At 45.1% G+C, this 13,304-nt stretch overlaps 1 long non-coding RNA gene across 1 annotated transcript in view; it reads right to left on the bottom strand.

Moving 5' to 3' along the window:
* The window catches only part of LOC145529807 (uncharacterized), a 373,203-nt gene that overhangs the window by 195,386 nt on the left and 164,513 nt on the right, over positions 1-13,304 (bottom strand). The window lies entirely within an intron of this gene.

Raw genomic sequence — 13,304 nt, 5'->3', positions numbered from 1 at the left:
ACCTGATTACATCTGCAAACAGCCTATTTCCAAGAAAGGCCCCTGTCTATATGTCTCAGTGACTCCCCTAACTTCCTCTTTTAAGCTGGCATTCCACCAGGGTAGTACGACCTTAGCTTCGGTTGATTTATTTGGGAGGGTTTGGGTCTCTCCTCTGCCGGCTGTCCGGTGGGGACACGGGGAAGGCTCATTTCTTTGCTGAGATGTCCACAGCCTCTGATCGCAGGCCGCGAGTGGACTCAGCTCTGGCATCCCTCCTACGTTTCTGAGAATCTTTCTTCTGGCTGCACGAGGGCCTTGGGATCTTCAAGGCCAGTTCTTTGCTCCCGTCTCCCCTGGGCTTTGCATCTCTCCAAAACTCCAGGGGGAAGCAAGTTACAGAACATCCTACTCTGGTCCCATCCCCTTCTCCTCCGGCCTGGTGCACCCAGCCCAGGAGAATCATCCTTCTTTTTTGGTGGGATGAGGTCTCTATCTTGATTATGCTCCCACTCATTTTGTCTGAGTCTTAATTTTTCTAAGATGCCTTGAAGATTTTTTTTTTTTTAGTATATCCCCATGTTAAGACAATTAACACAAGGTGGACAGGCTGGTTGTGTAACTTTTAGAAGTTACTCATTCAAATTAAAGAGCATCCTTGTCTATAAAGAGGGGATAAGAACAGTTTCCACTTCATAAGATTTAGGGAAGAGGAGTTAAATTAGCTTAGCTTACCAACATAAACATTTATAACTACGCCTGGCACATAGCAAGACTCTGATGTCAGATACCACCCATTTATTTATTAACAGCATGAAAGGGGATGGGAAGACAAAATAATAGGAGGAAAAAACTCAAGTTTCCAAAATAAGAACAAATAGTTATTTCCTAAACTTATAAAAGTCATTCTAAACCCAATAACAGAAGGGTTGGAATGAAGAACTGTAGTGAGATTCCAAGAATAGAAATGCTGATTGTGCTCCCTTTGCATCAATAACAGTAGCTAAGAGTTTGGAGGGAAAACTGCATGCTTCCTAGACAAGGAACTCCCCTCTGGGAGGTAAAAATCTGCAAGCAAATAAACCGAAAACAATTCCTTACAGGAGGCTTCTCTGGTGGCACTAGCGGTAAAGAATCCACCCGCCAATGCAGGAGATGTAAGAGATACAGGTTTGATCCCTGGGTCGGGAAGATCATGGAAACTATAATTAACTTTTCACATGACCACAGAACTGGCCAATGCAGGAGAAGCCACGGGTTGTGAACACAACTGTTTGTCTTCACTGGCTGAGCAAACACAAGCCAGGAAGCTGTCGCTTCTGAGTGCTTTTTCACCTTATCACTCTCAGTGGTGTCAAATGCCCTACAATGAAGACCTAGGCAGCACGTTAGGTGGCACTGGCCTCACTGAATCTGAAGATCACTTTCACAGTAAACACTCTGTTTAGCGCGCCATACATTCAGTGGGAAAGAGTAAACATTAGATGAAACGATACTGACCCTGAAGGGATCGTCTGTGAGACGCTTCGACAGTCCTCTCGGCTGGAAACCCAGCGGGATGTCTGTTCCACTGGGCAGGTTATCCTCGTCGTCGACAGGTTGAGAAGCGTTTCTGAAAGAGGGACTTAGCGACCAGCTGTCCCTCCTCCATGGGAAGATGAGAGGGGGAAGTGTAACCAGCAGGCCTCGGGAGGGGGTTAGATTGTACAGGAACTGCAATGAAAGGCTGGACAGAGGAGTTCCCAAACAGAGGTGAGCTCCCGAACGTCTTGAAACTCAAGTGGGAAACAGCAAGCAGGAAGGTCTTGAAAGACACTGAAACTCAAACAGCAAGCAGAAACTTCTTGAAAGATACTGAAAAACCAGAGACATAATCTATGCAGATTCAGGCACACTGATGCTTCATAGTAAGATGTATGGATTGAAGTGAACGGATTATGGGGACTGGGTGACCTAGGACTCTCTTGGGATTGCTTTTATCCCAACATACTGCAATGACTTTAAGATTTTAAGGACGTAAATATTGAGAAAGTCAAACACTTCAAACTTTCGGCACATTTTAGGAACTTGATTCCAAATTCAAGTATTGTAGCTACTTTCCACAGCTACTTTCTGTGCAGGAAGTCACTACTATAAAGTAATTCGGTGGCTGTCACAGAGACTAGCCACAGAAAAGTTATCTAAAAATTCTAATACGATCGTGAATTTATTACATGGTTTGTGCCATAAATCATAAATTACTCAAAAAGTGTTTTCCCAGTGAGTAACTTAAACAAAAAAATCTCTGGTTCATTGTCTTCTTTTGTTAAGATAAAATGTTTATTAAAATAAAATTTAGTGCAGTGATGAGTATTATGTAGTTGTTGTTGTTCCGTCACTAAGTCATGTCCAGTTCTTTGTGACCTCATGGACTGCAGCACACCTGGGTTCCCTGTCTTTCACCGACTCCTGGAATTTGCTCAAACTCATTTGTGTAGAATAATATTGAATGGGTTGGGAGAACGTTTATGATATATTTATTGGTCTTAAGAAAAGTAGATCACCTAACTATGTAGGTTATCACTAAAAGTTTTTTAAAGAGACATTTATAAGCACAAAAAACTGCATGAATAAAAGGATATAAACTGATATATTAGCAGTATTTCTCAGTGACTGAATTACAGGTGAGTTTCCTTTTCTCCTCTTGCTTGTGCTTCCTAAGCTTTCTAGGATGACTATGTATCATTTTATAATGATAAGCAGTCTATTCTAAAAATAAAGAACATTGTGTCTTTTAAAGAAATTTATTTATTTTTAACTGGAGGATAATTGTTTTATAATATTGTGTTGGTTTCTGCCACACACCAAGATGAATCAGCCATAGGTGTACATATCTCCCCGCCCTTGACCCTCCCTCCCACCTTCTGCCCCATCCCACCCCTGTAGGTTGTCTCAGAGCAGAGGGTCTGAGCTCCCTGTGTTACACAGCAAATCCCCACTGGCTATCTCTTTCACATACGATAATGTATCTGTTTCAATGCTACTTTCTCAATTCATCCAACCCTCTCCTTCCCCTGCTCTGTCCACAAGTCTGTTCTCTATGTCTGCATCTCCAAGAACATTGCATCTTAATGGTGAAGAAGAGATCAACGTTTTCCAAAAGATACTGCTATGGTGGAGCAGAAAACACGAATGATGAGTCTAATGGACACGCTTTTATCTCCCAGACCTCTCCTCCAGCCTGGGTGGAGGCAAGTATATTCTTGTGGCCAGAGAGGAGAGGTGATAAGATCTAGTTTAAAATATCAACCAGCTAAATGTTGCAGAAATAGCCTGGCATTCTAGAGTATGGTGAATCATTTGGGTGGGAGCTTATACTGATGAAATAGATCTACCCTCACGAAAACCCTCCACCCAAACGCCACACTATCCAATGTGCCTTGTACTGTAGTTGAACTTGACTCATGTGGGCTCCCATAATGTGGCATTTGTGAAAGTTTGGACAAAGAATGAGTCAAATTTTCACCTTTGCAAATCTTTCCCCACGTTCCAGATGAATTACAGGGCTTGTGTTTAAAATTCACAAGAACCTTTTCAAACAACATCACGTTCTAATTTATTAGAGCAAATTCCTCATGGAATTCTTTCTTGATCTAACTTAAATTATATGTACTTTGCAGTAATAAACTGTGTTTTTTCCATTCAAATATAATATAATTTTAATAGTAATTTATATTGCACTTTCACATTAGAATCAGAGCATGACCATATAAAGGACTGAAAGAAACGTCAGTTGCTCACTCACCCATCTTTAGAGATCACCAGCAAAGGGAATCAAGCCTCTGCTAATGCACTTTGTATAACAGAAACTAATCGTCAATTTTTTTTTAAAAGAAAAAGCATATTGAAAAGAAAATTGGATGTAACCAAGGTATTGAGGTGTTAAGACAATGACTGGATTCAGGGTAGGAAAATATGAGTCAGGAGCTCAAGTCCACGATGATTTAAGGGCATGTTCAAGAGTTTGGTCATCAAAAATGAAAAGAAAACATACTGAGGGTACCACCTGAGGGCACAAGCCTCAAAGGAAGATGATGTTTCGAAAGTAGGGTAACAGCCAACATAGTAATGACATGTTCATTTCTTAGGAATTCAAGAAGAAAGTACCACAAATTTAGTGGCTCCAAACCACAGAAAAATGGGTTCTGTTACAAATCTGGAGGCCAGAATATCTAAAGGAGTCTGTGTGGCTATAGTTAAGGAGTCTGTGAGCTTCCATGGTGGCTCAGATGGTAAAGAATCCACCTGCCAATGCAGGAGACACGGGTGTGATCCCTGGGTCAGGAAGATCCGCTGGAGAAGGGAATGGCTGTCTACTCCAGTATTCTTGCCTGGAGAATCCCATGGACAGAGGAGCCTGGTGGGCTATACTCCATGGGGTTGCAAAGAGTTGGAGACGACTGAGCATGTGTGCGCACGCGCGCGTGCATGCACACACACACACACACACACCAGGAGTAGGGAGAGCTGCTTGGCCCCAGAAGGCTCCAGGATAGATTCCCCAGGCTTGTCTCCAGTTTCCGGTGTCTGCTGGCAGCCTTGTTTTCTAGGGTCCTAACTACAATCTCTACCTCTGTGGTCCCTGCACCTTCTCCTGTTCTGTCTGGACGTGTCATCAAACATCCCCCTGCCCCACTCTTATAAAAATAAATGTGCCTGCATTGGGGGTCTACCTGAATTACTCAGAATGATCTCAGCATCTCAAGAGCTCTAATCACATCTAAAAAGACCTCCCCTGCTCCCCACCCCTCTCTCTCTTTCTCTCTCTCTCTCTTTCTTTCTCTCTCTCCCTCTCTCTTTCTCTCACCGTATATGGCAACATTCACAGGATCTAGAGATTAGCATGTGGCCATTTTTCGGGGTGCCTTGGTTCAGTCTACAGCAAATGGTGAAGTGGATGTGTCACCCAGGTTAATAGGAAAGAGCTGGAATTCAGCTAGACCAGGGGTCTGCAAACTACAGCCTGCACGCCAGTGCCAATTTCTGTAAACAAAGTTTTATGGGTGCACAGCCATGCCAATTTGTTTACATATCATCCCTGGCTGCTTTCTTGCTACAAGGGCAGAACTGAGTAGTTGAGACAGTAACCATATGGTCCTCAAAGCTGGAAATATTTACTATCTGGCCCTTTACAGAAGAAGTTTGCCAACCCCTGGGTTGGACTGAGAACTTGATGGCATGGTCCTAGGAAGATGGCGAGGTTTCTGTTACAGTTGATCAGAAGTCCTAGTCCTAGATGCGTGAGAAGGTCAGTGGAAGAAAAACTGACAAAATGCAAACTGGACTTTACAGTGAGACCTTGCTAGTTTGGGGTAAAATATTTCACTAACATTGTCAAGGTAGAAAACAGGTATTAAAAAGAACATGCTAAGAAAATGGATATTTGTGAAATATTTTGTTGATTGTGTAGTAAAATATATTAGCTATCCTCTATATTTATATATATACAAACATATATTTAGTAATTATTTATTAGTTGGTAAAATACATTTGCTTGAAAGTGTTTCCCAAGAAGTTCATGTGTCCTATTAAAGGAAAAAAAAATTAGAATCTGAGTATAATAGCATAGCGGGGTAAAAAATAAAGGTAGGCTTATGATATTAAGTCAAGAAAGACTTGCAAATGTAGACCAAGAGGAGAGGGAGAGAGACTGAAGGACCTGGAGTGGACAGAAAAGGTGGTGACTGAGGCGCCAGCTGGAGGAGGATGGGGAGCAAGGCTTCGGGCAGGGGGACCCCCATAACAAGCACGGCGGGAGGAGGAGGGGCCACAGAGGAGGGGTGGGCAGAGGTACCCCGACACCCTGAGGGAGAGGTCCCAGCCGAAAAGGGCTTCTGAAACTTCACAACACATGCAGTGCATCTGATCCTGGATTTTAGGAACCCAGAGCTGTGTAAGTGTGTGTGTGTGAAGTTGCTCAGCCGTGTCTGACTCTCTGCGACCCCATGGACTGTAGCCCACCAGGCTCCTCCGTCCATGGGATTTTCCAGGCAAGAGTACTGAAGTGGGTCACCATTGCCTTCTCCAGCTGTGTATGGGATCCTGATTAAATCCAGACCCTAGAGGACTGTACGAGACGTTTTATCAGAAACCAAAGAGTGGGATCATCGGCTGGTTTGTCCAGAGTCAGGACCTGGCCGGGGCTGGGAAGACCTGTCATCACGTGCAGCCCCGCTGGGACCACTGGTGACGGGAAGGCTGGTCCAGGGCTGCCGGGGGCTGCCAGGAAGAGGCAGAGTCAGGACTTGGACTCATGTGCCCCGAGACTCCGTCCTTCCCACACTCAGGCTCCCTCTGATGCACCCACTTAGGAGGGAGGCAACGCATAGCAGTTGCCGGAGCATGAGGGGTGACATTACTGTGGTTTTGTACTGTTAACTGACGCTCTGAGTGTGCAAATAAAGCCATGTCATTAATGGGCATCCTTCTCCATTTTGGTGGCTCAGATGGTAAAGAATCTGCCTGCAATGCAGGAGACTCCTGTTAGATCCCTGGGTCGGGAGGATCCCCTGGAGAAGGGAATGGCAACCCACTCCAATATTCTTGCCTGGAGAAGCCCATGGACAGAGGAGCCTGGTGGGCGACAGTCCACGGGGTCGCAAAGAGTCAGACACGGCTGACCGACTAACACTTTCCTTTTCAGACTTTCCCCATGTTACTGCCCACTTGCGTAGCGTCTGTTTGTCCAGACTTCCTGGCAAGCACAGGCCGTCTCTGCCCGTGGTGACTCGAACAAAGGGAGGACAGGAGGAAGCATCTGGAGGGCAGAGTCGGGAACCATGGAAACAGTCCAAACAGAGGGTCCCGAGGAAACATCCCACAGGCCTGGGCAGAAAGGGAGGCTCTCACGGAGGCAGCGGAAGGGGATCCGGGGCCTTGAAGCCAGCAAGCGTTGGGGTTTGGGGGTGAAGGAGGGGCAGAACCTTAAGGATGCCAGAGGCTCGGCCCCCCGAACCAGATCCCCTTCCTGGGGCTCCGCTTACACCAGGAGATTGGATCCTGAAGGTGGCCATGGCAGTTTTTGTTGTTCTTCAGTCGCTCAGTCGTGTCCGACTCTTTGCGACCCCCTGGGCTGCTGCATGCCAGGCTTCCCTGTCCATCACCATCTCCCGGAGTTTGCTCAAACTCACGTCCATTGAGTTGATGACGCCATCCAATAGTTTGGACGGTACCAAATGCAGTTTCTCTCTTTGCAAGTGGACCCCACGCTCTCGCTGAGCTATCAGTCTTCCTGTGTGATAACTACCCTGTCACCCAGAGCACCAGCCTCTGAGCAGTCCTCTCAGGCACCCGTCTTCTCTCCCTGCCAACTTTACCCTCATCGCTGGCCAGCCATTGCTCTGAAAGAAAGAGCCAGGCGTTCACACTTTCCCTTTCTGATGATGCGCAGTTGCTATGGTGACAGAGACGGTTTACAGGCCTCCAGACTCATTTAGGGAAGGCGCATCGTGGCGTTTTCTGAAAGCATCATTTTCTCGCACGTGGGGCCTTTCCAAGTCTGTCCTGACCTGCACTGCTCGAACATCTCCAATGATCCTGCCGCGGCTGAGCACCGGGGCCTCCTCCCTGCCTCCCGTCTGTAGTTCCTGCAACACGGCCGCCTCGCACCAGCCTCCACAGCCCTCACCCACGTCCACTGTGGACCTCACCCACCTTCCGCTGGCCGCTGCTTTCAGGACGAGCCCACATTTTACCCAGGAGAACTATTTTTTTTAAGATTTTTTTTTTATGTGGACCATTTTTAAAATCTTTATTTGTTACAATATTGCTTCTGTTTTATGTTTTGGATTTTTGGCCTTCAGGTATGTGGGGTCTTGGGTCTCCAGTGAGTGAAAGTGAAAGGCACTCAGTCATGTCTTACTCTCTCTGACCCCATGGACTGGAGCCCACGCCAGGCTCCTCTGTCCATGGAATTCTCCAGGACAGAATTCTGGAGTGGGTTGCCATTTCCTTCTCCATAGGGTCTTCCTGACCCAGGTATCGAACATAGGTCTTGCACATTACAGGCAGATTGTTTATCATCTGAGCCACCAAGGAAGCCCCTTGGCTCCCCAACCAGGAATCAAACCCACACTCCCTGCCTTGGAAGGCGAAGTCTTAACCACTGGACCACCAGGGAAGTCTCAGTGGAGAAGAAGGTTGGAAACACATCAATTAGGCAGGAAGTTTCTTATTAATAGGTGCTGTCCCAGTCCCCGATGGCCACTGAAGACCGCGAGTCAGCTGCACCCGCCCAGAAAAACGTGGAGGAACAGCGCCTTCAGTATCCACATTGCTGTCATCTGCCTCCAGGTGCCCACAGCGCCCGATGGGCACCCACTTCAGAGCCTCACGTGCAGGAGACAGAGAAGCAGTACCCAAATCACAAATCAACCAACCCAGAGGCTTTTCAAGTGACTCGAAAAACAGCTTTGAGCTGTTTTCTTCTCCAAGTCTCCCTGCTCTCCTTCTCCCGCTTTCAAGTGTACCCCAGCGTCTCTACAAACAGAAATAATCAGGGCGCCCAGGTTCTTCAAACAAAGCCAGCCATGGTCCCTTTGTGGCTGCCGCATCAATGGATGAATGGTGCTCTCCTGACTTGAGAAGAGCAACATCAGATGGCTTGGGGATCTTAATAGCACGATCATTAAGAACAAGACCAGTGTTGAAATTTGTTTTTCCTGTAGCACCTGGAGCTACAGAAGTCCAGAGGGAGCAGAAATGGTTTTCCTTAGGTCTGTCTTTGAAATTCATTTTCCCTCTGTAGTAGAGACCTGTCAATCAAATTCCTAAAGTAAGAAAACTGTTTATTCTTCCTAAAAAGCAACTGAGAGAAGCGTGGGGGTCTCACTCTGGTAGAAGCCAGTGTTTTGCCTGCTCAGGTAAAGGAGAAATGCCTTCTTGGTGCTTTAGGACTACTTTTGAGAAAATTTGTACCATATAAATGAATCAGGGGCTTCCCAGGTAGCTCAGTGGTAAAGAATCTGCATGCCAATGCAGGAGCCACAGGAGACTCGGGTTTGATCCCTGGGTCAGGATGACTCCCCTGGAGAAGGGAATGGCAACCCACTCCAGTATTCTTGCCTGGAGAATCTCACGGACAGAGGAGCCTGGTGGGCTACACTCCATGGGGTTGTAAGCATGCATTCGTAAATGACTTATCGATACAAATCTTGTCTAAGACAGGTGCATTTTCTGCCTCTTGGCCAACCTGCCACTCCACACGGAAATCTCACTGAACCCTAGTTCCACTTAAGCTGTGCTCCTAGAATTTTTTATTTCAGACATAGCAGGAGAAAAGGCTCCTGTCCATTCTTTCTGCATCCACAGGGAACACCCTCCCGGTTCCTTCCTTAGTCCCTTGTTCCTAATCATTCTTTCCTTCCCTTTCCATTTAAAAAGAAATTAGAGCATTCAGAGAACTCTACATTTAGAGAATCGTGGAATATTAAAATTGGAAGAAGTTTTAGCCATCATCAAGTCCAGCTCCCTCTTTTTATAGACGAGAAAACTGAGGCTCAGATACGTTGAAACAGACCCAAATTCTATACCTAGTTAGTGGCAGAGCCAGAAATAAAACATAGATCTTTCACTATCCCTATAGTCAAAGCTATGGTTGTTCCAGTAGTCAGGTATGGATGTGAGAACTGGACCATAAGGAAGGTGGAGCGCTGAGGAATTGATACTTTCAAATTGTGGTATTGGAGAAGACTCTTGAGAGTCCCTTGGACTGCAAGGAGATCCAACCAGTCCATCCTAAAGGAAATCAGTCCTGAATATTCATTGGAAGGACTGATGTTGAAGCTGAAGCTCCAATACTTTGGCCACCTGATGCGAAGAACTGACTCATGGGAAAAGACCCTGATGCTGGGAAAGACTGAAGGCGGGAGGAGAAGGGGACGACAGAGGATGAGATGGTTGGATGGCATCACTGACTCAATGGACATGAGTTTGAGTAGAATCCAGGAGATAGTGAAGGACAGGGAAGCCTGGCGTGCTGCAGTCCATGGGGTCGCACAGAGTCGGACACGACTTGGTGACTGAACAAGAACAGTTCACCATATAGCCCGGTGCTTCACCCACCACATGAAGATTTTCCAAATTGCCTGATTATCCCAATTACTGCTGGCCCTTGTGAGAAGCATGGACCTGTGTCACCTTTGGAGATTCAGTCTGCATAACAACTTCCCATGATTCTGAGGAGCAGACACTGCCTAGGAAACTCTTCATGTCAACATGTGCTGCTGTCTTCCTCAAAGGGCATTCTCTTTCTCCATCGGCAGTGGATCCTGGAATGCAAGTGTTGGGAGGAGAAGGGCTTGGCTTGTTCGGACTTTCGGCAGCTTCTCAAGGGGAAGGAAGCAGGGAATGGAGACTGACCTCAGGATGATCACTACAGCCCTCAGTGGGTTTTCTTTTCCCTTGTCCATATTTTCAAAAACTTTATCATCTCCTCCAGTAGCAGTCATTGGTTGCCTGTTATTGGGTTAGTTTTTCTTTTCATTTCTATTTCTTGGTCACATGGATAAATTGTGAGATCATTAAGAAGAGAAAGAAAAAAAAATCAAGGACTTCCCTGGTGGTCCAGTGGGTAAGACTCTGTGTTTCCAATGCAGGAGGTGTGGGTTCGGGCCCTGGTCAGGGAGCTAAGACCTCACACACTGCCGGGCAGCCAACAGAAAAATGAAAGAAAGAATTCATCTAATTCATCTTTACTTAGCTCTTAATATATAACATGATGCTTTATCAATGAATTGACAGAGGCCCATTTTGACTTCTAATTTATAAGACTTCCCTGTAGCTCAGATGGTAAAGAATCTGCCTACACTGCAGGAGACCCAGGTTTGATCCCTGAATGGGGAAGATGCTCTGGAGAAGTGAATGGCAACCCACTCCAGTATTCTTGGCCTGGAGAATCCCATGGAGAGAGGAGCCTGGCAGGCTACAGTCCATGGAGTTGCAGAGTCGGACACGACTGATTGACTCACACTACTACTTAAAAGACAAACAACAGGACAGTGTTTCTCTCTTTTCCTGTCTTAGTGACCCCAAAGCAACTAGGAGAATTGCAAAATGAGGACACATTCCATTTTTAAAGAAAACAGTAATACCTGGAAACGCAGAGTGTATGAGAAAAGACTGCCAAACACAGTGAAGGTTGAATGGGCTCTGGACGATATGAGAGGATGCTGCGGCTGCAGACTTCAGGCTCAGTCAGGAGAACACTGGTTTTAAAAAGGAGGGGATCACAACCACACCCTGATTTGGAGCAATGGGAAGAGGCTGCAGGCTGGAGTTTATCTGAATCTGTTTGCACGTACAGAGGAACAAGGCAGGAAGCCGAGCAGGGAATGATGTGCACCCACCATGTCTCCAGGGAACTCTGTGCTGCTGAGGCAAGTGGAGGAGGAATCCTCTGCAGTGCAGGGAGCCTTTCAGCTCCTGCCTCTGTGGATGAAGAGATGGAAGAGCTAAAATAACTAGAGCACACGTGCAGTCGTCTTTCACAGGGAGAACTCCTGCTATCCTGCAACTCACCTTGTCCAAAGATGAGAAGGAAGAGGAGGGAAGAGGAGGAGACAGTACAGAGCTATCTGGCAGCTCGGCTGGTAAAGAATCCGTCTGTAATGCGGGAGACCCGGGTTCGACCCCTAGGTCGGGAAGATACCCTGGAGAAGGGAATGGCTTCCCAGTCCAGTATCCTGACCTGGAGAATTCCATGGACTGTATAGTCCATGGGGTCGCAAAGAGACGGACACGATTGAGTGAATTTCACTTTCACTATACGACGGTAACAAAAAAGAACAAAGCAAACACTGTAAAAAACAATGTCACAAGCAGATAAAAAAGCATGACTAAATATACAGCCACATACAAGCTCAAAAGCAAACAAAGAAAACCCTAGATAGTGAAACTGCTTCTATAAAACAAAAGTTCTATGTGGTAAGTAATAGAAAAACTCAGGGAAGATATGTCAAGAAAACAGGAAAACTTGCAACTTGAGCTGGCAGAGGTCAGGAGAAGAGTGGAAAATTACAAAACGCTATCTCAGAAATGAAGGTCATGCTGGAAGCTGCAAATAGAAGAGACATTTTATAGAAACCTAATAAAGGCCAGGGAAAGTATAATTTAAAAAGTAAGAAAAATGAAATGGAAGTTAACTAAGTACCGAAAAGGATTAGCGAGGAAATGTTAGGTAATCATGGATAATAGAAGACGGGCAAAGGAAACCCAACATATGAATACTCAGTGCTGCAGCCCCACAAAAGGAGGCTCCATACACTTTCTGGGATTCAAAAAGACTTCGTGAAATGGCATACGACGTCTGAGAAGGAAACAAGAGAAGGAAAAACACAAAGAAGCATTAACAATAGGGCATACCTTGAAACATGACTGGATAGGAAAAAAAAATCAATAGAGAAAGGAGCCTGAATGCTCACGTAATCAGCTCAAGAACCTGGAGTGTAGGTGATGCATTATTATTGTAAGGTCAATGAGAAACAATATTCGTCTTTAGATCCGCACTGTCACAAAGATCGTAAGCTTAGGATGCTAGGAAAGTTGCCACAGCCTGAACTAAGAAAGTTGCAAGTATCACGAAGTTGTTACTTCCTAACTCTCTGCTACATAAAAGAGAGAAGCAGTGTCCTCCCCAACCTAAATCTGGAACTGGGGGGCAGGCTGGAGCCAAGTGCCAATCTCTCATCCTGTCATGTCCAAACATCTGGAATCTTGGGCTTCACCGGCAGGTTTATCAAAATAATACAGTACTTTCTAATCATGATGTAATAGACAGTATTTTAAAAAATTTTTAAAAATCTATCCACTTAAATTTTTTTGATGATCTATCTTTTTAAAAAATAAAAATTTTTTTTAACTTTTTATTTTATATTGGAGCATAGACAATTAACAATGTTGTGATAGTTTCAGATAGACATTAAAGGGACTCAGCCATACATATGCATGTATCCATTCTCCCTCCAAACTTCCCTCCCATCCGGCTGTCCAATAACATTGAACAGAAGTTCCCTGTGCTATACAATACGTCATTGCTGGTTATTTGTTTTAAATATAGCAGTGTGTACAGATCCCAAACTCCCCAAAACTTTCTAACAGAAGATATGGAAAAGCATAGTCTCTTTGAAACAGTGACAATGAGGATACACAGCTAAAATATATTAATGTTATATTTTATACTATAAACAGAAATTAAATATTAAATTGGAGTATTCACTCTTTTACATTATTTAATATACAAATGTATAAACATGTAATTTAATGTTATATAGCTAAAATAGTTTAATACT

This window comes from Giraffa tippelskirchi, chromosome 12, assembly GCF_054371585.1.
Source record: "Giraffa tippelskirchi isolate mGirTip1 chromosome 12, T2T-mGirTip1v1.2.pri, whole genome shotgun sequence".
In the NCBI taxonomy this organism is placed as follows: Eukaryota; Metazoa; Chordata; class Mammalia; order Artiodactyla; family Giraffidae; genus Giraffa; species Giraffa tippelskirchi.
Note: the sequence above shows the minus strand (reverse complement) of the source record. Positions and strands in the feature narration are given on the sequence as shown.